Raw genomic sequence first — 23,114 nt, 5'->3', positions numbered from 1 at the left:
GAATGCTCCCGCTCCTTGAGGTGTCCGGGAAACAGAACTCCTTGTGTCTTCTCTGCGGCATTCAGGGCCAGCCCAATGCAAACCTGGGGAGAGAGTTTGTCCAAGTTCTGTAGACTTCCAACAGCTCTGCCCGCCTCTGTTCCTGCATGCTTCCTTCTGTCTTCCTAGAATGATCACATTCCTTCTGAGTCAGCAACTCGAACATGAAACCATGAAACCTCTCTCCTCCCATCCAAACTTACCTGTCTTGGGCCCTATTTACTCAGCTTACTGCTACATGAATGGCCTTCTGGTTTCTGGTAAATGAAATCCAGCTGTGATGTTAATAGCGAATCAGGGTGAAGAAAAGTAGACACGGAGGGGCCGAGCACCACTCCGTATCTGAGCCTGAGGACCCTTTGCTTTATAGATGGGGAGACTGAGGCCCAGGGGAGGGGCGAGGGGCACTTAACGTAAAGGTGTTGGCTGGATTCCCAGTCATGGCTCTCTAGGGAACTCTACTAATTCCTGGGTTATCTTGGCCACTGGGATTCGAACTACAGCCCTGTGTGTGGGCACGGCACTTTACAGAATGCATGCCTTTTCCCTTAGGTAGTCATCTTAGCAGCTCTGTGAGGGTTCACTGCGGCTCAGAGAGGCCGGTTGCATGCCCTGATCACACAGCCAGTGGCTAGTGGCTGGAGTACAGGTCTGGCTGGTCCCCAGCGGGTGCAAGGTGCACTCACTTGCTGGCTTCCCTGCCCGCTGGCAGCAGCCACCGGTGTATACCAGGCTCAGTCTACAGGATCTGTTCCCGGCTGGGACAGGCATCCCGAGGGACCACGGAGGAGACTGAGCCAAGGAAGAGGCCGAGGGCAGGATGTGCTGCTCTCCTGGGCAGCAGTCAGGGGAGTATGGGATCTGGAGACAAGTGATGCAGGCCAGGCCCACACAGCAGGACCCGTGAGCACAGGCCCAGCTCACAGCCCACAGAGCAGGGCTGCCTGGGCCACCATGGGATGGCCAGGGCCTTCTGCCTGCCCACTCCCCTGCCCCACTGGCCACTCGGCCACATCCTCCCCATTCGGCATTTCTGGGTCCGGACTCAGGGCAGCAGCTTCATTCAGCAGTGAGCCACCCACATTTACAATGTACACACGTTCACACACTAAACTCTCCCACACCCTCCCCCGCAGACGTGGGTGTTGCCCATCCTTGCGTATCGTTTGAGCTCGTTTGCATGCCTTTATGACACAAACGCTCCTGAATTTCTCTCGTGCTCCTTCTATCTTAAATAGTCTAGACAGTGGCACCCCACAGCAGTCAAGAACTTCTGCTCTTAAGTCAACTGTGGGGTTCAAATCCAATCGGTGCTATTTAACAACCATGTGTCTGCTCAATACTTAACCTTTCTGAACCTCAGTTTCTCATCAATAAAATGGGAATGGTAGCAGTGTTAGGATTAAATGGGAAAATGCGTGGAAAGCACTGACCACAGGACTCTTCCATCTCATTTCCCAGCTGCCTGTCGGGCAGCCTTGGCTCCAGGTGCCCCCCCCCAACTGGGTATCTCCATGCCTTTGCTCACTCAGGCCCCCTGCCCACAGTGCCCTGCTCTTGTCTCCACACACACACCTGCCCCCTCCTCCAGGAAGCCTTAACGTGCCCACGGGTGTCATCGGTGCTGGTACCATAAGGACATTGGAAGAGAAGGAGCTTTACATTGGCATCTCTGCCTGTGAGTTGGGGGATTTAGAGCTGACTCGGAGACGTTGTCGGGACCGATGCTGTGTCCGGCGCCCCCATTCACAGAGGGAGAAACTAAGGCCCCACGAAGGGGAGGTTGTGTCTGAGTGCTCACAGCAAGTTAGTGCCGTGTTGGGGCTGGAACCCAGCATGCCTGCCTGCGGATCCGTGGGGTTCAATGCTGCCACCTCCTCCTAGGAGACGAACCTCCCCCCACTGCCATGTTAATTGAGGGGGTGGTCTGCTTCTCTCAGCAGGTTTGAGGGAGCATGGGCTGGGGTGGAAATGAAAGGTGGAAGCTGGGGGTCCCCCGGTGAGCTTCTTCATCAGCTGTATGTGTGAAGAGGAGGCCCAGAGAGGCTGAGACACATCTATCACCCGGACAGGGGCTGAAGCAGGGACCACAGGCAGCCGTGGTGAGCCCAGGAGAAAGGCACAGCTCCATAGCATGCTGCTAGAAGAACGGTCTCCACTGCCACCTCTTTCCTGCAGCCATTGATTTATTTCTTCATCATACCCTTATTGGGAAAAGCTGAGAACGTCACGCCTCCCGGGGAATTCGCCCCCCGCCTTCCACCCCTCCCCAGTTCTCATGCACTGGCTGCCGTCTGGTGACATTAGCTCACCAGCTTGCAGAGTGCTAATGACATTTTCATTTTGCTGGCTGGTGAAATGTGGGCTGGGGTGTGGGGAGCCCGTGGGCAAGTGGGGAGTTGCAGCTGCGGGGAGAAGTAGATATGCTGGGTTGGGGACCCACGCGGGTCCATGAAGGCAGAGACGGGGATGGACAGTGGGAGCAGCGGGCATGAGTCACTGGCGGCATTGAGAGAGTTTTGTCTAAAGACTTGCCGAGGACACAAAGCGGCTCCCCCTGCAGCACTCACAATACCCTCCCTTGTGTCGCCTCCCTAACATGTATTGAGTGATTGCTGTGAACCAAATGCTCTGCTGGGGCTTCACAGACTTACGAGTGTCATTTTCACTCCCTGCAATCCTCAACGAGAGATGCTTTTACAATCCCTGTTTTACAGAGGAGGAGACCGACGCTCTGAGAGGACACCTGACTTCCCCAGGGTCTCCCACTCCTGGAAAGAGTTTGCCCCAACAAGTGACCGAGGTCCACCTGCCTCCAAGCCCATGCTCCCGGCCACCGTGGGTACCGCCTCCCATACCTTGTCTGGGCTTGGACGAAGTCAGGAAACAATTCTCCATTCTGGCCTGTGACCACCATACCTGTCAGGCAGACAGTAGACCCTGTGCCCAGGCTGCACCAGGGGTTGCAAGTCTGTCAACAACAAAGGCGGGTGTGGCCCGGGAGAGAGCACCTGGCCCTGATGAGTCAGGAGAGACCTGGGGTTTAGGCCTCACTCTGACACCAACTTGCTCTGTGACTTGGGGCGAGTCACTGCCCCTCTCTGGGAGTCGGTCTCCTCACTGATAAAATGAGGCCATTGGTCTGGCTGGATGGAGCATCCCAGGGATGCATTTTCACAAGAGGGAGAATCTCTCCACCAATGCGCGTGAACTCTCAGAGTTTCCTCCCACTCAGACATATAAAATTTTGTTTCACATCAAAGCAAATGGGGAAATATGTGTCAAGCCTCCCGCTCTGCAAAGGGCACCGTGCTAGACACAGTGGGTGTGGCACTTGCGTATTTTTATTCAGGACATACACACACAGGCATCTACATATCTTTGTGTCTTGGAATGTTTTGCAGGCAAGTTCAGCTGGGACCTAGACGATGGCTCCCCAGTCCTGATGCCCAAGCCCAGGCTCCTTCTGGCTGCCCCTACACACTCTCTCCTCAGGGCCCGGAGCACATTTCAAAAAAACAGAAGAGACCTCGGGCAGTGTGAGCAATGGCGTCCCCACCACGAGGCAGTCACAGCTGGTTCTGCTTGTCTTGACAGGTGGGCGTCTCCTGGACAGCCCCGAGCTTGCAGGGACCAGACCTTCCGACCCCATCATCCAAGCTACGTGAACCCTTTGAATTTGAACTTCGAAAAACGTGGGCACAACCTTTTCCCAGACTTCTCCACGCAGGCTACCCAGGTAAGGGAGCTCAGTCTGTACAGCACGGGGTTTTACGCTGCTTTTGCTGTTTTTGTCGTTGCTAATAGCAGCCATCATCATGGTTTATCACCCTGTCCTGTTTTACTTCCTTCATTAGCAGGAGAACCCAGTGGTTAAGGCTTTAAAGTCCAACAGACCTGGGTTCAAATCCTGAACCTCCGATTACTAGCTGTGTGACCTTGGGCAGGTTTCTCAACCTTTCAGTGACTCTGCTTCCTCCCCGGTCAAATGAGGAAGCAACAGCACCCACCTCTTGGGTTTGTGGTGAAGATAAAATGAGGAAATAGAGGATAAGCGCTTAGAACAGGACACGTAGTCAGCTCAGAGTGCAAGAAGCATTAGCTGTTACTAATAGTATTCCTGTACTCATGACAATCCGTAGTTAATTCATTCTCACGTTGATAGGCTGCCTCCTGCACCAGAATGTGGACTCCAGAGGACAGGAGTTTGTCTGTTTTGTTCTTAGTTGAACCCCCAGATCCCAGCAGAGTAAACTGGCTATTATTTGCTGAATGAAAAAATGAGTGAGTGAAGCTGTTTTACCTATATTATGTAGAATCCTCAGGACAATCCTTGAAAGTCCTTGCGTTTGTTAGGATAATCATTTGGTTGCATGTGAACAAAAATGCAAAATAAAAAAGAGACAGGTTGATTTTTCTCTAAGGAAAATTCTGAGCTAAGTAGATTCTCTGATACAAAAACATTAGGGGCCTAAGTTCCTTTTGTCCGGAGGCTCTAATCATCGCTTGTCTACATGATCCACGATGGCCCATGCCAGTCTCTCCATTCTGGTCAGCAAGAAGGGGGAAATCAGAAAAGGAGAGGGTGGGTGCTCCTTCCTTTAAGAGGGTGCATACATCACTTCCTGTCAGGTCCCATTGGCCAGAATGTAGTCATGTGGCATGCCTAGCTGCAAGGGAGGCTGGGAGATAGAGTCTTTATTCTGGGGGACCATCTGCCCAATTATAATTCTCTTATGAAGAAAGGAGGGGCAACGGGTACTGGGGCACCCTCTGCCTTGTCAGATAAGATGTCAGATAAGATGGTACCGCCACACTTTTTTCATCCTCCCTCCCTTCTTCCTCACCCCCAGTCACCAGTGATCTTTTTATTGCCTCCTTTCTTTTTTGCCTTTTCCAGAAAGTCATATAATTGGAATCATACAGTAGGTAGCCTTTTCAGACTGGCTTCTTTCACTTAGTAATATGCATTTAAAGTTCCTCCAGGTCTTTTCATGGCTTGAAAGCTCATTCCTTTTTATTGCTAAATAATGTCCCATTGGATGTATCACAGTTATTTTGTCCATTCGTCTATTGAAGGAAATCTTGGTTATTTCCAGTTTTGGGTGATTATGAATAAAACTGCTATAAACATTTATGTGCAGGTTTTTGTGTGGACATAAGTTTTCAATCAGTTGGGTAAATATTTAGGAGCATGATTGCTGAATTATATGGTAAGGGTATATTTAGCTGTTTAAGGAACTGCCAAGCTGTCTTCCAAAGTGGCTGTACCATTCTGCATCCGCACCAGCAGCAAGTGAGAGTTCCTTTTGTGCCATCTCCTCACCACCAGCTGGTGCTGTCAGTTTTGTCAATTTTTGTCCTTCTGTCAGGTATGTAGTGGTATGATCCCCACTTTAAAGTTGAGGATCCTGGGCTTCCCTGGTGGCGCACTGGTTGAGAGTCCACCTGCCGATGCAGGGGACACGGGTTCGTGCCCCGGTCCGGGAAGATCCCACATGCCGTGGAGCGGCTGGGCCCGTGAGCCATGGCCGCTGAGCCTGCGCGTCCAGAGCCTGTGCTCCGCAACGGGAGAAGCCACAACAGTGAGAGGCCCGCGTACCGCGAAAAAAAAAAAAAGTTGAGGATCCTGAGACTTAGAAAGGGCAGCTTGCCCAAGGTGATACAGCAGGTAAGAGATCCAGGAACTTTCCCCACCTGCTTGGCAACTGAGCACAGTCACACCCCACAGCCTCTGCCCATAGCAGGTCTCTCTGAGGCCGTGGACCAAAGCCATGGGGTAACTCTTCCCACTGCAAGCTCAGGAGTGACTGGATTCCAGGCCCCTTGTTCACTATGTAGTGTCTGTTTCTCCCGGCAGAACTGAAGTTCAGTGAGCAGGACAAGGAGGGATGGGGGCAGAGTGAGTGAATTTGAGCCCGGACTGGAGGGGTCTCACTAGATCAGCCAAAACAGAACCTAGGCGGGGCCAGACAGCTGGGAAGGCTAGGGTATAGGTGAGCCCAGCAGGCTGCTGGCCTGTGCCCAGTCCTTGGGTCTGAGGGGAAGGCTGGAGCTGCTGCCGAGGTCAGAGGAACCAATGATGGGCCAGATGTGAAGGCTGGCTGCAGGGGGAGACAGGGTGAGGGTGGTGGGGTGAGATGGGGTGATGAGAAGCCAGGCAAAGGCTGAACTGAGGTCAGATGCTGCATTGTTTGGAAGCCAGCACTCAACTCAAACCTGATTAAGCAAGAAGACAGGCAATTTATTCGTTTTTTATTGGTTTCCAATATAGTGGCAATTGGGGGCCTGTTTATTGGTGTCCAAAGTTCAGATAATGCCCAGGTCTGTGCCTTCTGCTTCTCTCCTTGTGGGTTTCAGTCCCCAGTAAGCACTCCCCACGTGGCAGTGGGGCAGTGGCCAGCAGCTCCAGACTGACATCCTACTCGTTGCAAATCCAGTGAAAGGAGAGCTTCTTTTTCCCAGGAGTTCCTACAAAAGTCCCAGAGTTGAAGCTTATTTGCTGGCCTTGGGTCACATGACCATCTCTGACCAATCATTGAAACCAGAAGGAAGGACTATGCTGATTGACCAGACTTGGTCAGTGTTGAGGGGTCTGTGTTTGGGGGGCGGGTGTATGGGTGGGAGGATTCAGCCTGAACGTGTGAGAGGGCTGGTACCTCAAAGGGAAAACCAGGTGCTATTTTCAGAAGAAGGAGGAAGGAATGTTGAGCAGACAAAACAACACGTGCTCCATATCGGAGCCATGGCAGCGGGTAAGGGGGCTGATTTGTCCTGAATGGGTCCTTCCTATGGCTTACAGCAAAGGGATAGACTCTCTCTGACAGGTGCACCTCGGTTTCAGTGGATCTGCTATCTGAAAGCCTGATTTACACAAACACACACACACACACACACATGATGTATCTGCAGGTGATGCTTCACTTTCCAAAAGCATTGCCCCAGGAAGTCCTTTCCATAGTGAGTCCTCATGCTTCCTAGCAGCCACCCCACTATTTCAGTCACTGCTTATCTGGCCGCTTTGGGTTGTCCTCCACTTGCTGGGAGGGCCTTTTGCTTTCTTTACACCCCACCCTCACCCCCACTCCCTCATTGCTGGGGAAAGTTCCTTGAGCCACTTTAGCATTTATTTGTCCTAAATGGCCTCCCAGAAGACCTGGCCTATGAGGCTCGGAGCAGGGCCGCAAGCCTCCCCTCAGCCACCACCTTCCTGGGGCCTCTCCGAGGGAAGGGGAAGGAGAGGAGGCCGTCACTGGTCAAGCAGAAGCGGCCCCAAGAGTCCGCTGGTTTGCAGGCCAGCCTCATAGCCCCAGCTGACATCCACCGGGAAAGCTCTGTTATGCATTTAGGGTACGGTGTATGATTTCATTTGAAAAAAGATTGCTCTGCAGGAAAAAAAATGGAAAACCGCAGTGTATGTTGCTACCTCCCAGGCAACTGTGGCCAAGTGCTTCGTCAGATCTGTCCTTTGTTGATTTCGGTCAACCACAAACCTCCTGGCCCTGCACCCATGTCTCTCTCTCTCTCTCCATCTCTCTAGCCTGCGAATTCTGCAGCTCTGACTCAGCATGTAGACCAACTCAGCGTTCAGCACCACCCTGCCTTATATGGGATGCTCACTGCTCTTGGGTCAATACGTATTAATTTATTTCTTCAGTCGTTGGCTATTGAGCGTGTACTGTGTGCCAGGCACTGTTTATTTGCTGGGGATTGGGAGTGGGCAAAGCCGAATGGTCGCTGCCCTCTGGGATCCCTGCTGTCTCCTCTGTGAGATCCACTGAGGGCAGGACCCTTCCTCTGGATGTCTTGCCCCCCACCCCTCATCCAATGCCAAACCACAGCTGGACTTGCTGGATGTTCATCACTTAATTATTTTCCACACTAGTTTTTAAAGCCCCCACTTATGACTGATGCTACAGAGACACTAGAATGATTTGGTCCTCACCCTCTAGGACTTAGAGTTTAAGATGCAGGTGGTGATGGGTCCTGGAGAGGGAGGGAAGGCCACAGTTTGAGATCTGTATGCAAACCCAGTCAGGGGTGTGCACGAGTCAACAAAAAGAATAGGCCAACCTCTCCACTCCCAGCCCCTCTCTGTTCATTCAGCAGCCCCTCAGAGACCACCGCTGAGAGCCCCTCAAGGAGCCAGCCTGTTATAAGGGAGACAGACATGAAAGTAAATCCTGTCATTCGAGGTAGAGAATGGGAGGGTTCAGAGCAGAAATATAAAGGAAGGCTTGGAGGTTCCAAGACCAGATCAAGAGGTCACTTTGGGGTGGTGACAGTGGTGGGAAAGCAGGGAAAGCAGTGCATTTGAGCTGGGCTTTGAAAAGTGAGTAGGACATGAGACAGGCGAGGATGCTGGGGGAGGGCATCCCAGGAGGAAGAAACAGTGAGAGCAAAGGCCTGGAGATGGGAGCCCTGGAGCTTGGAAGACTGTGCCAGGCAGGAAGTGAGATGAAGGCAGTCAGCTTCTTCCATGCAGTCCTCCAGGCTTGGCCACACAGGCCTGTGGCCATCTTCAAGGCTGCCTTAAATCACAGGCTAGGTTTAGAGTTGAGTGGCTCTTCTGTTTTCCCTTTAAGCCCAGGAGAGGGAGTTTTGGAGGGGCCCTTTAGAAAAGATGGTGCTGCACAGGGACCAAGAATAATTAATCCTCCCATCTCGAGGTTCTTTACAGAACTTAGAAATCGTTTTCACTTACAGTGTTGCAAGCAGGAGGCCTAGTGGCAGACCCTGGGCTGGAAGTAGGGGCACCCGAATTCTTGTCCCAGCTGTGTTACTGGTGACCTCAGCCTCCCTGAGCTGTGGTTTGTCCTTTGTGAAATGGGGGGGGAGGCCCCTTCCAGCTTTAAACTTTTATTCCAATTTAGACCTGGGTGCCGATCCCAACTCTGCTAGAACTACAGCCTTGGCCCTCTGAGCCTCAGTTTTCTCATCTGTAAGTTGGGGGTAATAGTACTCTGTGTCTCACAGGACTTATGTGAAGATTAAATGAAATAACTGAGATAATGTGCTTGACAGCACACCTGCCCAGAGGGTCAGTACTTAGTGATAGCACTGATGCTACTGGTATTATTATTATTTATATTTTCATTTTCCTAACTCTGTGGGAGGAGTCCTCAACAGAGTCTTTGTATAGGTGCCTGCAAGGCAGCCTAAGCCCATGTCCCCCAAAATTTGGTGCTGGGGCAGAGAGTCACACCCCTCCCATCTCCAAATGGGGGCAGAGCTGCCTTCCTCAAAACCACATTTCTTCATTCATTCATCAAACATTTATTGAGCACTTGCCATGTGCCGGGACCTCTGAAATGCACGTGGGATCCTATTGAATGGGGCACCCAAGCTGCCTGCTCTCGGCAGCTCAGGCTGCGCTTGGAGCAGCCTCTGCCTTCTGGCTGGCGTCATGGACACCGTTGGCCAAAGGAGCTCAGGGCCAACAGGAGTGCACTAAAGTCTGCAGACTGGAGCCCTGGGGAGAAGTCCCACCCCGCCTCCCATCGCTCCTGGGCCTTTGTATAACCCCTTCCTTTCCATCTTGGAGCTAAGGGATGAAATGCCAGAGATCCCACCATATTTAGCTGGTCTCGCATTGTCCCTGGACCAACGGGACGGACTGGACTGCCAAGACCAGGCTCGGCCTTATGCAAACGAAGGCATTCGAGAGAGGAAGCCTACCAGCGAGCATGGACTACAGGGTTGTGTTTTATTCTCACCGCCTGTAATGTTTGTTTGGATCCTGAATTGCAAAGGGTTTGGGGTCTTTCTGGAGGATGCAAAACTGGCAAATTGGAAGGTGCTGAGGGGTCCAATCTGCCTTGTGCTCACCTGGTCCTTTCCTGGTGGCCAAGGGCATCTCACCCACTCTGGTCTCCAGCATCCAGCACAGAGCTGAGCATGCCAGGGTTTGTAGTCAGGGATTGGTGAGTGGTTAGACAGGTGGCTGGATTACAGTGGATTCACTGTCATACACGCTTTCCTAGCCTTGGTCCAAATTTCCAAGGTGGTTGGTGACGCCAGGCCCTGGGTTTGTCTTTCTGTGACAATTTGATTTGGGCTCCTGTGCAAAACCAGTGATTTTCAAGCAGTGGAGTAGACGCAAAACGAATGGCTTTGGGGCCTGTCCGTTCCTCCGTTTCAGTTTCAGGAGGCAGCACAGTGTGTACCCTGATCTAAGGACGAGACCTTGCCGGCTGTCAGACGCACGAGAGTTCAGACCCCTGCTCCAAGGCTGGGTGACCTTGGGCATGTTATTTAGTCTCGATCAAATTCTCTCTTCTCATCTAGAAAATGATGGTACTAATAGCTTCCAACCCATAGGGCTGTGATGAGCATTAGATTAGATAATGGGTGTTAAATCATGGAGCGGCGCTCTGGGAACTTGGTAAATGCTCAAGAAAAGATGATGATGAGGTAGTTAATGACCCCTTAAGCTAATGGGCCATAAACTTCTCTCTTCCAAACAGATTTTTGCAGACTGCTTTGCATTTTTAAGACAAAAATTATTTTTGAAAGTTATTATTACAGAAGTAATGTGCTCCTTAAAAATCTCAATAATCTGAAAGGATTTAAATTTAAAAGCAGGGCTTCCCTGGTGGCGCAGTGGTTGAGAGTCCGCCTCCCGATGCAGGGGACGCGGGTTCGTGCCCCGGTCCGGGAAGATCCCACATGCCGCGGAGCGGCTGGGCCCGTGAGCCATGGCTGCTGAGCCTGTGCGTCCGGAGCCTGTGCTCCGCAACGGGAGAGGCCACAACAGTGAGAGGCCCGCGTACCGAAAAAAAAAAAAAAAAAAAAAAAAAAAAAATTAAAAGCAAATGTCCCCCAACCCACCCTCTGCCATCTTCCAGCTCTTTCCCTCCACTTCCCCAGCAACACTCTCTTTGAATGTGGAGCTTCCCAGGTCTGGAACTTTTCTCCTTTTTTTTCTCCTTAAAGAGCAGAAGACAGGTACGCAGTCAGGAGGGGACAGTGGTCCTATTGGAGCCATGGTGGCCTGTGTGTCCTTGGCTCTGGTTTGCTCTGAGCCTTGAGGGTCTCCAGTGTTCTGTGTCCTGGAGGTCTTGGGCGGTGGCCTGAGGTGCCACATTCAGGCTAAGCTTGGAGTGAGAGGCTCGTAGACACCATGTCTGGCCATGTGCCCAGGCCCTCTCTTCCGTCACGGTGCCCCAGGGCTCAGTCCAGCCCAAGCTTCCATGTTCCTGGTGAGACAACTGCTCGTCCCTAGCCACCTTCTAACAGCCTGCACTTCCCTGCCTGTGTCCTCTGCTGCCTTCCAGAGGATTCTGATGCAAGCTCAAGTTTGAGAACAACAGGCAGGTGGCTGGGGTCTAACACTATGATGCAGTCACACGTAGAAGGAGTGAAGGAACCCACGCTGGAAGGGGGAGGTGCTGGGGAAGGCTTGGATTATGGATGACTTAAAGGTGGACAAAGAAATCTGTGTGTAACTTGGGGGATGGGAGCGGGTTCCTGGCCGAAGGATCAGCCCATGCAAAGTCCCTGGGGCGTGGTAGAGCCAAAGCATTCAGGGAGCTACAGGTGGTGCTCCTGGAGTGGAGTGAGAAGAGGGCGTGGGGGAAGGGAGGGCATAATCAATAGGCTTCTTGTGCTCTGAGTTTGGGCTTTTCCCCAGGAGCGCTGGGGAGCCATGGAAGGGTTTATGCAGAGGAAAGATAGTGGGGAGGATGGATGGTTGTGTGGGGCCCCTGGACCGCAGCAAGTGACAGGCTGTCTTCTGGAGGGCAGGGCTGAGCCTGCAGTGGATGGAGAGAAGACCCTGGAATACCCTGAGTCATGGAGGAGCCCTGCCCTGTTGCTAGAACATTGGGACCTTGAAAGGATGCTGTAACTGTCTTGTACTGCATTGAGTCTCTGCGTTCACGCCTTCCACCCCCAAAGACTCTAGTTACTGTTTCTGGGGTAGAGGAGACTAAGGTGCCCCCTGGATGTCTGGGATCTAGGTCTGAAGTGAAGACACCAACACAGGTAAGGGCAAACAGAGATTCCTTCTGAGGGTGGAACAGGGTGAAGGCTGGGAGGGGCCGGGAGGGGCCCTAAGGTGGATGACAATGGGGGTCAGGAGGGTCCCTGGCCTCCCCACCTCAGTGCTGGCTTGGGGAGCCCCCTGGAGAGGAGGTGGCAGGGGAAGCCCCCAGACCAGCCCCCTCCTCAGAGGCCCCAGCCTCTCTCAGTCTTCCCAGGGCCAGGCAGGAACCAGAAAGGGAGCTGGGGCCTCTCGCAGGCCAGGGGCTCTTGTTTGGGAAGGGGCCTCTGATGAGCTCATCCTGTGGAAAATCAGAGCTGAGAGGATGCTGAGTCCTCGGGGAGGCCAGAACCAGGGAGAGGGAGGGTGGGGTGCCCCCACAGGGCAGAGGTGCGGCAGGTGTGAAATAAGCTGCTGGCTAGAGGGCCAGACAGGGTCCCATTTGCCCAGCTGAGCAGCAGCTTTGGGGTGGCATCTCCTGCTTCCTGTGACCCCAATTCTGGGGCTAGTTCAGGCTGAAGTGCAGTTGCCTGGAGCCCGGTGATGCTTGCCATGGCCTGGCCTGTGTGTATTCAAGTATCATGTTAGCCCCAAGCAGCAATCAGTGGTGGTGTGTGGCAAGCGCTCAGAGGAGCTGTGGTTCCAGCGGAGGAGGTGCCAGCCAGGCCCTGCCCAGTAGGTCCCCTCCCTCCGGGGCTCAGAAATGGTTCAGGCTTTTCTACTTTACCCTCAGTCCAGATTTAACTCTCAAGGAAAATGACCGGCAAGGATGTGTGGCCTCACAAACTAACTGGACTTGGGATGGCTTTCAAGGTCATCTGTTTGGACTTCTTGAGAGTATTCATTAAGCCTCTGCTTACATACCTCTAGCAATGGGGAGCTCACTACTAAGCAAGAGATCAACATTCATTCAGATCACTCTGGAAGTTATTCTCCTTCTTTACATAGGCCCTGGGTTCCAATCTTACTTCTGCTACTTCCTGTGTGGCCTCAGGCAAGTGACGTAGCTTCCAGAGCTCTGGTTTCCTTTCACGTTAAATGGGTTTGATAAATGCCCACCTCTCATTTACAAAGAAGCTTAAACCAGACAGCTTTACCACCATGAGCAAGTCAGATCTTTCCACAGTGCATAGGCCTGGTGCCCAGACAGAGTTGCTCTGCTGGTCTCCCGGCCCCATGGCCAGTCACATCCCCAGGGTGAACGTCCACCCCTCCCTGGCTCGTAGTAGGTGCTCAGCAGATGATTGGCTGCATCCCCTCCTCCCTCAAGTGGACCCACCGGTGTCTTACAAACAAGGTCAGGCCAAGTCCTTGGCTTTTATCTTAACTCAGAGACCCCGAACCACGAGGTGCCCTGAGCTGCCACCCAGTGCTGGTCACCAAAGGCTTCCAGGAGGCCGGTCTCCTGCAGGCCTCCTCCCTCATGCCCCCTCCCTCGGCCCCTCAGGCTTCTGAAGAATCCCACCTCCTCACATCACCTGGGCTTCACTGCAGGCTTTTAATGAGGTCGGCTAGTGGGTCTGTTCCATTTCCTCACATCTTACAGAGCAAAAGATAACAAGGAAGTGCCAATGTGAAGCCGCAGGTGGAGGAGACTGGAGGGGACCTCAGGCCTCATGACCTCTGACCTCAACCTACTATTGCCATACTTCCCACGGGGTGTGGGCATCACCCTCAACCGCACCATTGGTTCCTCTGGAATCCTGCTTTATTGGTGGGTGTTTTGTTTTTGTTTCTAATAGCTTTAGAGAGGCAAAATTTATGCACCATAAAATTCTCTAACTTTAAGGGTATGATTCAATGATTTGTAGTAAATTTTCAAAGTTGTGCGACCAGCACTACAATCTAACTTTAGACTATTCCCATCACCCCCAAAAGAAACCTGGTTCCTACTTGCTATCAGTTCCCATTCCCACTCCCTGCCCCAGGCAACAACGAATCTACTCTTCTTGGTCTCTATGGTAAATTTTGCCTTTTCTGGATATTTCATATAAAGGGAACCATGCACCATGTGTGGACTCCTGTTTTTATAGCCTGGTGAAGGTGGGTGGAGACTATATCCACTCAGGGATGTGCCCATCTTCCCACAGCCAGCCAAGGCCAAGTTGTAAGTGTGCTTTTTTAGAGTTGGCAGAACTCATAAGGACACTGAGTGCAGTCTTTACTTCAGTGCAAGAAAGAAATCCTCTGTACCCAATCCCACGCTATGACTCTCTGACATCTGCTTGAATACACCCAGTGTCGGGCAGCTCACTACTCCCCCAGAGACTGAAGGAAACTTGCATATCCTGATCGTATGCTAAGTGCCAAGCTTGTTGATGTCTTTTTTTTTGCAGTACGCGGGCCTCTCACTGCTGTGACCTCTCCCGTTGTGGAGCACAGGCTCCGGACGTGCAGGCTCAGCGGCCATGGCTCACGGGCCCAGCCACTCCGTGGCACGCGGGATCCTCCTGGACCGGGACACGAACTCGTGTCCCCTGCATCGGCAGGCGGACTCTCAACCACTGCGCCACCAGGGAAGCCCTTGTTGATGTCTTTTGATCTTAGGTTCCGTCCTCTGAGAGGAAATCATTTTACAGCTGAGGAAATTGCACCTCAGAGGGGTAGAGGCACTCACCCAAAGGTAGGAAGTAGTGGAAACCAGGATTTAAACCTTGGGCCTCTCAGATTTCAGAGAGATGGGAGATACTTATCTTTGTATCAGGGTGAACTCTCTCCCTGTACCTGCCACCCATTGTTTCTAGTTTTGCCAATAAGACTCACACAGACCACCAACCTGGACATGGGGAGGTGGGAGAGAGAGTTAAGGAAGACTTCTTGGAGGAGGTGATGTCTGAGCTGGGACTTGAAAAATGAGCAGGAATTAACAGGCAGAGTTGGGTGGGAAGAGTTTTTTCCAGGGACTGTTTTAACTGCCAGCCCTTCTAATATTTCACAGCTGCTTGAGGCTGGGGAGAACTGTTGAAAATATCTACTCTTGCTGTTCATTCTTCCCCAAACATCACCAGTAAGTGGTGGTCCAACAACAGTACTTGAATACCTTCAGGGCCAGGGAGCTTACCACCTGACCTGGGAACCTTTTCCATTGCGGAGTTGCTCTGGCTCTAGGCTAGGCTGAAGATGGCCTCCCAGTAGCCACAATCAGCTTGCAGCCACACAAGATGTGGTCAGTCCGTCTTCCCACCACCAGCCTTCAGGATGCTGAGCATACCAGGCAAGTCTTGGAAGCAGCCTAAAAGTCATGACTGAGATGTGCCAAGTTCCTCCATCCATTCTCCTTGATGTAGACTGTCCATGCTGCTCAGGCCTGGCCACCTACCTCTGGGATGCCCAGCCCATGCCCTTGAACTTGGAGGCAGTTTCGAGTAGTGGTTGAGTGTGGACTCGGTAGCCAATACCTGGTTCATATCCCAGCTCTGCCACTCCCCCAGGTGTGACCTTGGGACAAGTCCCTTAAGTTCACCATGGCTCACTGTTCATGTGTCAAATGGGATTAAGAATGATATTACACCTTATTAGTCAGCTAGAGCTGCCATAACAAAATAGCACAGGCTAGGGGCTTAAACAGCAGACATTTGTTTTCTCACAGTTCTAGAGTCAAGGCGTCCAAGATCAAGGTGCCAGTGAATTTGATTTCTGGTGAGGCCTCTCTTCCTGGTTTGCAGACAACCACCTTCTCACTGTGTCCTCACATGGCCTTTGCTCTGTGTGTGCACACAGGGAGAGAGAGAGAGAGAGAGAGAAATCTGGTGTCTCTACCTCTTCTTGTAGAGACACCAATCCTATTGGATGAGAGGCCCACCCATATGACCTCATTTAACCTTATTCACCTCCCTAAAGGCCATATCTCCAAATACAGTCACACTGGGGGAGTCAGAACTTCAACATATGAATTTGTGGGGACACAATTCAGTGCATAGCAAACACCAACCTCAGAGGGTTGCTATGAGGTTGAGTAAATGTGTATAAAGCATTAAGAGCAGTGCCTGGAATGTGGTAAGAGCTATATTAGTGGATGCTATTATGCCACATTTAGCATTAAATTCAGGGGTGGAAGAAACCCCTGTCCATCCTTGCTGCAAGTCTAGACACTGTGAAAACCTAACGAGGGACTTACCTGGTGGCGCAGTGTTAAGAATCCGCCTGCCAATGCGGGGGACACGGGTTCGAGCCCTGGTCCAGGAAGATCCCACATGCTGCAGAGCAACTAAGCCTGTGCGCCACAACTACTGAGCCTGTGCTCTAGAGCCGGCGAGCCACAACTACTGAGCCCACGTGCCACAACTACTGAAGCCCGCGTGCCTAGAGCCGGTGCTCCACAACAAGAGAAGCCCACACACCACAACGAAGAGTAGCCCCTGCTCGCCGCAACTGGAGAAAGCCTGCACGCAGCAACGAAGACCCAAGGCAGCCAAAAATAAATAAATTAATTAATTTTAAAAAAAACCTAATGAGTACACACATATAGTAATAGCAGATATTTATGTTCAACCATAAAAAAGAAGGAAATCTCACCATTGCAACAGCATGGAGGAACCTTGAAAGCATTATGCTAAGTGAAATAAATCAGACAGAAAGACAAATACCGTATGATCTCAGTTATTTGGGGAATCTAGTGGAGCTGAACTCATGAACTAGAGATCAGATTGGTGCTGGCAGGTTGAGGAAATGAGGAGATGTTGGTCAAAGGATACAAACTTCCAGCTAAAAGATTAATGAATTCAGCAGATGTAATGCACAGCGTGGTGACTATAGTTAAACACACTGTATTGTATACTTGAAAGTTGCTAAGAGAGTAGATCTTAAATGTTCTCACCTTAAAAAAAGGGAAAAAAACCCCAGCATCTATTTATTTCATGCTTACTATACCAGGCTTTCTATGTAAGTGCTTTACATAGCTGAGTTAAGCCTCACACCAGACATATGAGATAGATATTCTCGGTACCCCAGTTGTGCCGATGAAGAGACTGAGGCACAGAGGGGTGAAGTGACTTGCCCCAGGTCACACAGCTGTCAAACGCCTAGTAAATTAATAGCATACAGTTATTTACTCAAGTAATATTCATTAAGGGCCATCTGACTGTGCTGGGGGTTCAACCCCTGCCCTCCAGGAGTTCACAGGCTGGTGGAGGAGACAGACCCATGGGCAGGTAGTGGCAGTACCGAGTGCTGAGTGCTCTAATGGGGCGAACCCAGGGAGCTGTCATGGAGCTCAAGACATGACATCTGTGCTGTGGCATCTAGCATGGCCCAGGGAGACACCAGAGAGGGCTTCCTGGAGAAGGAAACATTTAAACTGAGATCAGGAAGAAGGTAGGAAAACAGCCTGAATGAGGAGCTGAGAGTGAGAGTGTGGGGTTGTTGGAAGCTTCATAAGCTGATAATGTCCATTCTAAGATTTTCCAGCGGTCCTGTGACAGCACAGGGGTTCTTTGGTGGCCCAGGGTCTCTGACATCACAGGATTTCTACATGACCGAGACTTCCTGGAGCAGCCCAACCCCCCATGGCAACCTAGGGGTTCCATGCCAGTTCAGGGAACTATATGGTGGCCCAGAATTTTTTCTGGCAAGCAAGGGACCTGTGTGATCTTGGTGCACAGTGACAGCCCAGGGATCTGGAAACTCCCAGGGGCACTGTGGCAGCTTCTGAAGGTCCCAGACATTTTCTGGGGTTCTGTGACAATCCGGGGATCGCGTGGCATCTCCAGGGTCCTGTAGCCTTGTTCTTTATGGCTTCAGAAAGAAGAATATGCAGACTCATAGTAGGCAAGTCCTTTGGGGAAAAGGAAACAGCCTGGAAGCGTCTATACCTGGAGGCGCATTTGCAAGGCTTAAGCAGGCAGCAAGGAGATGTGGCTGGAAGTCCTCGGCCTCCAGAAGCCTGGGGGGGTGGGGCAAGGAGTCTGGATTCCTTATGGTTTATTTCCTTCTGGAAAGCTGAAAATTAGCCACTTAGGGAGGTCTGCAGGGAACACTGTCCTTACTTGCAGGCCTGTGACTTGGAGAGGACCAAGGATGCACCTGTTGCCTGGATACGGAGGTACCGCTCCTTAGAGCCCCCCGAGCAGGTGCATCGTTCAGGGGCCAGAGGTTGCGGCTGCCCATGAGGGGGCTGGCACTTACAGACACCAGCATTAGCCCCTCAGTGGGCTCCAGTGAGCTGAGCCTTCCCAGACCGGCATCGCTGGGTTAATCCCAGCCCCACTCACTGCTTCAGGTCAGCTGGGGGACCTCTCTGGGCCTCAGAGCCATGCCTGCAGAATAGGGATGACACTCCCGCCTGTTTCCCCGGGGGGTGAGGCATCGAGTGGGATGAGGGAGAGCCGTGTATGAAAGCATGAGAACACGCTCCTGCTTCACCACGGGCGCTGTGCGCTCCTGGGCGAACTCCTTCATACCACAGGGCCCTCAGTTTCCTCATCTGTAAAAAGGGGGCGGGCCTAGCACAGCGTAGGAAATACAATAGTTTCTCAACCAATGCTAGGTCTACCCCAACTCCTTCACCTCCAACCAGAGACTGCAGCCAGGTATCCTGGGTGTGGGGAAGAGGGTGGTTCTCAAGCAGAAGAGCCCATCTGGCCCCAGCTAAGTCAATGGTTTTTGTGCCTTTGCCTCTGAGCAAAACCTCCTTTCTTTTTAACCCTGGGCAGAGCCAACACGAGAGCTACGTTTGTCAGGCACTAGGCTGAGAGTTGGACACTCATGATCTCATGTGGTCCACCCTACAACACTATGAGATAGTCTTAGTGATCCCATTTTACAGACAAGCAAACTGAGGCACAGAGAAGGCAGCTAAGTTGCCCCAGGTCACCTGACAAGAACAGAGCAAGCATTCGTACCCAGGTTTGTCTTGATTGCAAAGCCTGGACACTAATCACCTCTCTTCCCAGGTATCCTAGAAACAGCCAGGGGAGAAAGAGAAAAATGATGAGATGGGAACCAACTGGAGAACTAGTTGAACACTTGGTGCCTGGGTGGGTACATTGTTTGTCCTTCAGGTCTAGGGCTGGCCTGTCTGGGTTTGACCCGGGCTGGCTCCGTGAACCATTTGAGGATCCCCAGCCCTCAACAGATTGGACCTCTCTCCTCTAGTGGCCCTTTTTTAGAGAAACTGCTGGTGGTGGATGTCAGAGACTCTGGTCTGAACAAGAACCAGTTCTGCTTGCACTTCAAAGGTCTTCCTCTTGGCAGGAGGGAAACAGACATCTCATAACTGGGAGAGAAGGAAGGGTCTGGTGGCCCAGTGACCCATTTTGCTTTTCCAGCCAAGTGGGACTTGGCATCAAACAGGAGGGCAGGATTCATTTCCCCCACCCCCACTGTAGCTAGATCTGCCCAGGGGCTGGGGTCTCAGGCCCCATGCAGAAGGGGGACCCCCCCGGGGACCAGCTCCTGTGCCCCAGCCTACATTCTCCCCCACGGGGCCCCCCAGCCCAGAGCCAGCCTCTCTGATGCCACTGCCAAATACCAGACCACTTATCAGGCTTTTCCAGGGGAACGGTGTCCCCAAGCAGAGCTCCAAGCCTTCAGTTAGGAAAGCAGCAATGGGCTTAACTTTCTCTGGACTGTGGGCTTTTCAGTGGGGAGATCAGCTTGGTCTGGATTAAGCTGGAGGGTAAAAAATATTTACTCTGAAACAATACTCTGTCTAAGAGTGAATCTGGACCCTGGGGCTTCCGGGGCTCGGGGTCGCCAGGGGATCTGCCCTCTCCTGCCAGGTCCCCAGACGTCTCGCCTCCCTACCCACCGTCAGCCGAGCTGGTTCCACAGCCCAGTTCCCCCCAGGGCTCGCTCTCATTATGAAAGGAAAATGAGAAGAAGCTATAATGTCCAGTGCATTATTATCTGCAGAGCAGCTGGCCTGTGCTATTATCCTCTCCAATCCATATGACTACCTTGGGAGTCGGGCTTACTGACCTCTAAACAGATCTAGACTCAAGTCCCAGCTCAGTCACTTTCTAGTTCTTGACCTTGGGGAAGTGGTTTCATTCCCTGTGAGCCTCAATTTTTCACCTGTAAAATGGGAGTGATAATACGCGCCTCAGAGTGTGGTCATGATGAGCCGTGGTGTATATAAAATACCTAACCAGGCCCCTGTTCCCAGCAGTGCTTAATAAACGGTAGTTTGTTTTAGGAAATAGTAGTATTTCTGGTAATGTAAGCCTCCAGTAGGTGAAATCAGAGCTTTCGTTCAGTGGCAAAGCTGAGATTCAGCCTCAAGGCAACAAAGTCCTGGCCCCGTGTGAGCCCGGCCTCCAACCAACCAGCCAGGGAGGGGCCCAGGGCAGGAGCCGGGTGGGCAGGGAAGCCCTGATCAGGGTGGCCTTTCAGACACAGCCTCAGGGTCCAGAGCGGGAGGAAAGGCCCCAGTGCTTCCTGTCCCCCGTCCCCTTGGTGGAATGACAACTGGACCATTCTCCGCTTCTACTCCCCGTGTTTCACTGCTTTGTGCCCCTGGAGGCTAGGAGCACCCTGGCTCATTCCTGAGAACAAAGACGGAGGTCAAAGCCATCTCTCCTACAGGGCAGGCTCTGGCTCCAGGGAAGGAAGGGGGAACTGAGAATCAACTAGTGCCTGCGCCGACCTCCCCCTCCCCCACTGCCGGTGCTGTAAAAGGAGCCCTTCTGGGTTCTAGTGCAAACTTTACCACCCGTGACCTAGCTGTGAGGTCTGCGGAGGCCCCTGCCCCTCTCTGGGCCTCATCCTCTCATCTCCAAAATGAGGGACTCAGAAATAAACAGAACGTTAGCAGAAGCAAACACATATATATAGGATGGATAAACAATAAGGTCCTACGTATAGCACAGGGAACTATATTCAATATCCTGTGATAAACCATAATGGGAAAGTATATGAAATAGAATATATATATATATATATATATATATATGTATAAATAACTGAGTCACTTAGCTGTGCAGCAGAAATTAACACAACATTGTAAGTTAACTCTACTTCAATAAAATTTAAAAAAAAGGAAACAGAAGGGACCACTGCCTATGCTGGAGAAATCGGGGAAGGCTTCACGGCTGAGGAGACATCAGGCGGGGCATTGAAGGGTGAGAAGAAGTTCTCCAGGCAGAGAAGAAAAGAAAAGGTATTCCAGGCCCAGGTTGCAATACTCACAAAGACCCAGCGGCTTCAGAGTGTGAGGTTTAAATGGCCCTTTTGCAAAGATTTGTTTTAATTATATGAATAATACATGTTCCTAGTAAGAAAAAAAAAACACCTGAATATAAGGAATAAAAGAAAAAAAGTCACCAGTAGGCAGTTAACATTTGATACCGTTTTTAGCCCTTTTTAATACGATTAAGAAAGGGGCCTTTAAACTCCCTAATATATGGAGAATCTCAGATTCTAGGCAGACAGGGAAGAACAAAGAACTGTCTTCTGGAAGCGGAGCCAGGCTCCAAGCACTGGACAGACGGACAGTGTTTCCTGGGAGTGGGGACTGGGGAGATCACACCAGTGGGAACAGACGCACAGGCAGACACTCGGGGAAGCGGGACAGCGCCGGCGCCTGCTCCCCGCGGCCCCTCACGGGTCAGCGCCTGCAGCGGGACTGCCAGGGCCGAGGAGGGGAGGCCAGGGGAGGGTCTTTGTGAGCATGAATGAGGCTTGTGGGAAGGGCCAGCACTGCTGCTTCTGGGAAGCCCCTGCGCCTGTCAGCTGGCAAAAGTGGCTGTCCGCTGCCAAGCAGCTGAGGGGTTCCCCGTAATGGCTTAACTGTGGTTTCCTAAGCTGTCTGGCTGCAGGCTGGGGAGGGGCCCAATGACACTGTGAAGTCACTGCTGTGATATTGCCAACTCTTCGGCGCCACCTTTAAAATATGGTTCATCTTAATGATCAGGGGCTACGAGGGGGGTGGGCAGGGGCGGGGCGGGCGCCCAGGACAGCTGGCCTGAGCTGGCAGCAGTGGGTCAGCCTCGGCGTGGGGTGGTCTGTTCACTCCTCGACCTCCAGGTCCGAGGCCAAACTTGAGGTCTCTTCCTGAGTAGCTCCACATCTTCCTTGGACTCCTGCCTCATTTCTCCCAGCCCCCCACACCAGCGACTTTTCCCCAGAGGCCTTGCTCAGGCCCTCCTCACCTACGTGATATAGTTAAAACAGCCCACGGTGGAGCCCCTGCCCACCTGCCTCTGTCATCCTGGGCAGTCTGGGCATCTGGGGTCCCTGGGGGAATCCCAGAGCCTTGTGGATGGAGCAGGGGGACACAGTGACCACTGCAACCATCGTCACCTTGGCTATGAAAACAGGACAGGGTGTTCCATTTCCTTCATGGACCCTGTGAAGTCTGTTAACAGTAATTATGAAGTTATAGGGAATTCCCAGTCCTCCTAATTAGTGTTAATACAGGCTGGATGAGCTAGTCATGGGAAAATAGACGTCTTTGTTTGCGTTCTCGAAATTAGACCACTGCTTCTGCCTTTAGGTGTGATTCAGCTGCGTTCTATTCTCTCGCCCCATCTCTTAGTCCTGTACCCGGCATCGTGAACGTACACACAGTGTACACGCCCGCCGACCCTCATATTCACTGTGTGCACACACATATACACGTACACATACGCACACACACAGCAACGCAACAGACTACAAGTCTTTGGATGCTGGATTAAGACATCATTTTGCAAAGCACACACCAAAAACCAAAGAGCATTTCAGCCATGTTCCCGGCCCTCTTTGGCGATACCACTGGAAGCCCCCCTCCCGTGCCGTACCCTGACCCCAGAGACCCCCGTGCGCCGGCCTCCCCAAATTAGACCGTATTAACAAACCATTACATGTTCCAGTTAGCATGGCAAGTGAACCTGGCTGGCTGAGCAGGGTAATAACGCTCTCCTCTTGCTGTTAACAGACCGAGGCACATTTCCCTAGGAGGGAGGCTCCCCCCCGTCTGTTGGAATAATGAGATCTGTGCAAGGCTCTCTGCCATCTGAGTCTGAGGCCAGCCTGGAGGAGGTTCCCTTTGGACCAAGCAGGAGGGAGGCAATGCGTGAAGTGATGAAACTAATATTTATTGTGCAGTGTTGGCTGTTGAGCCTATGCTAGGATCTTCTACCTAGGATGGTGCTTTTTCAGCTGAGTTGTGGGT

General features: G+C 52.0%; 1 protein-coding gene across 4 annotated transcripts in view; it reads left to right on the top strand.

Annotated features, from left to right (window-relative positions):
* The window catches only part of TSPAN18 (tetraspanin 18), a 187,779-nt gene that overhangs the window by 118,949 nt on the left and 45,716 nt on the right, over nucleotides 1–23,114 (top strand). For 2 of the 4 annotated variants that reach the window (XM_082628839.1, XM_082628836.1), the window contains exon 3: nucleotides 3,637–3,778. The exons of 1 other annotated variant lie outside the window; for it this stretch is intronic. The gene's annotated coding sequence lies outside the window, so the exon portion shown is untranslated. Of the gene's footprint in view, nucleotides 1–3,636; nucleotides 3,779–22,877; nucleotides 23,021–23,114 lie in introns of all 4 variants that reach the window. One more of the 4 variants, XM_082628837.1, reaches the window with a different exon arrangement.

This window comes from Mesoplodon mirus, assembly GCF_964341445.2.
Source record: "Mesoplodon mirus genome assembly, chromosome: 7".
In the NCBI taxonomy this organism is placed as follows: domain Eukaryota; kingdom Metazoa; phylum Chordata; class Mammalia; order Artiodactyla; family Ziphiidae; genus Mesoplodon; species Mesoplodon mirus.
This window is presented reverse-complemented; position numbering and strand designations above follow the sequence as displayed.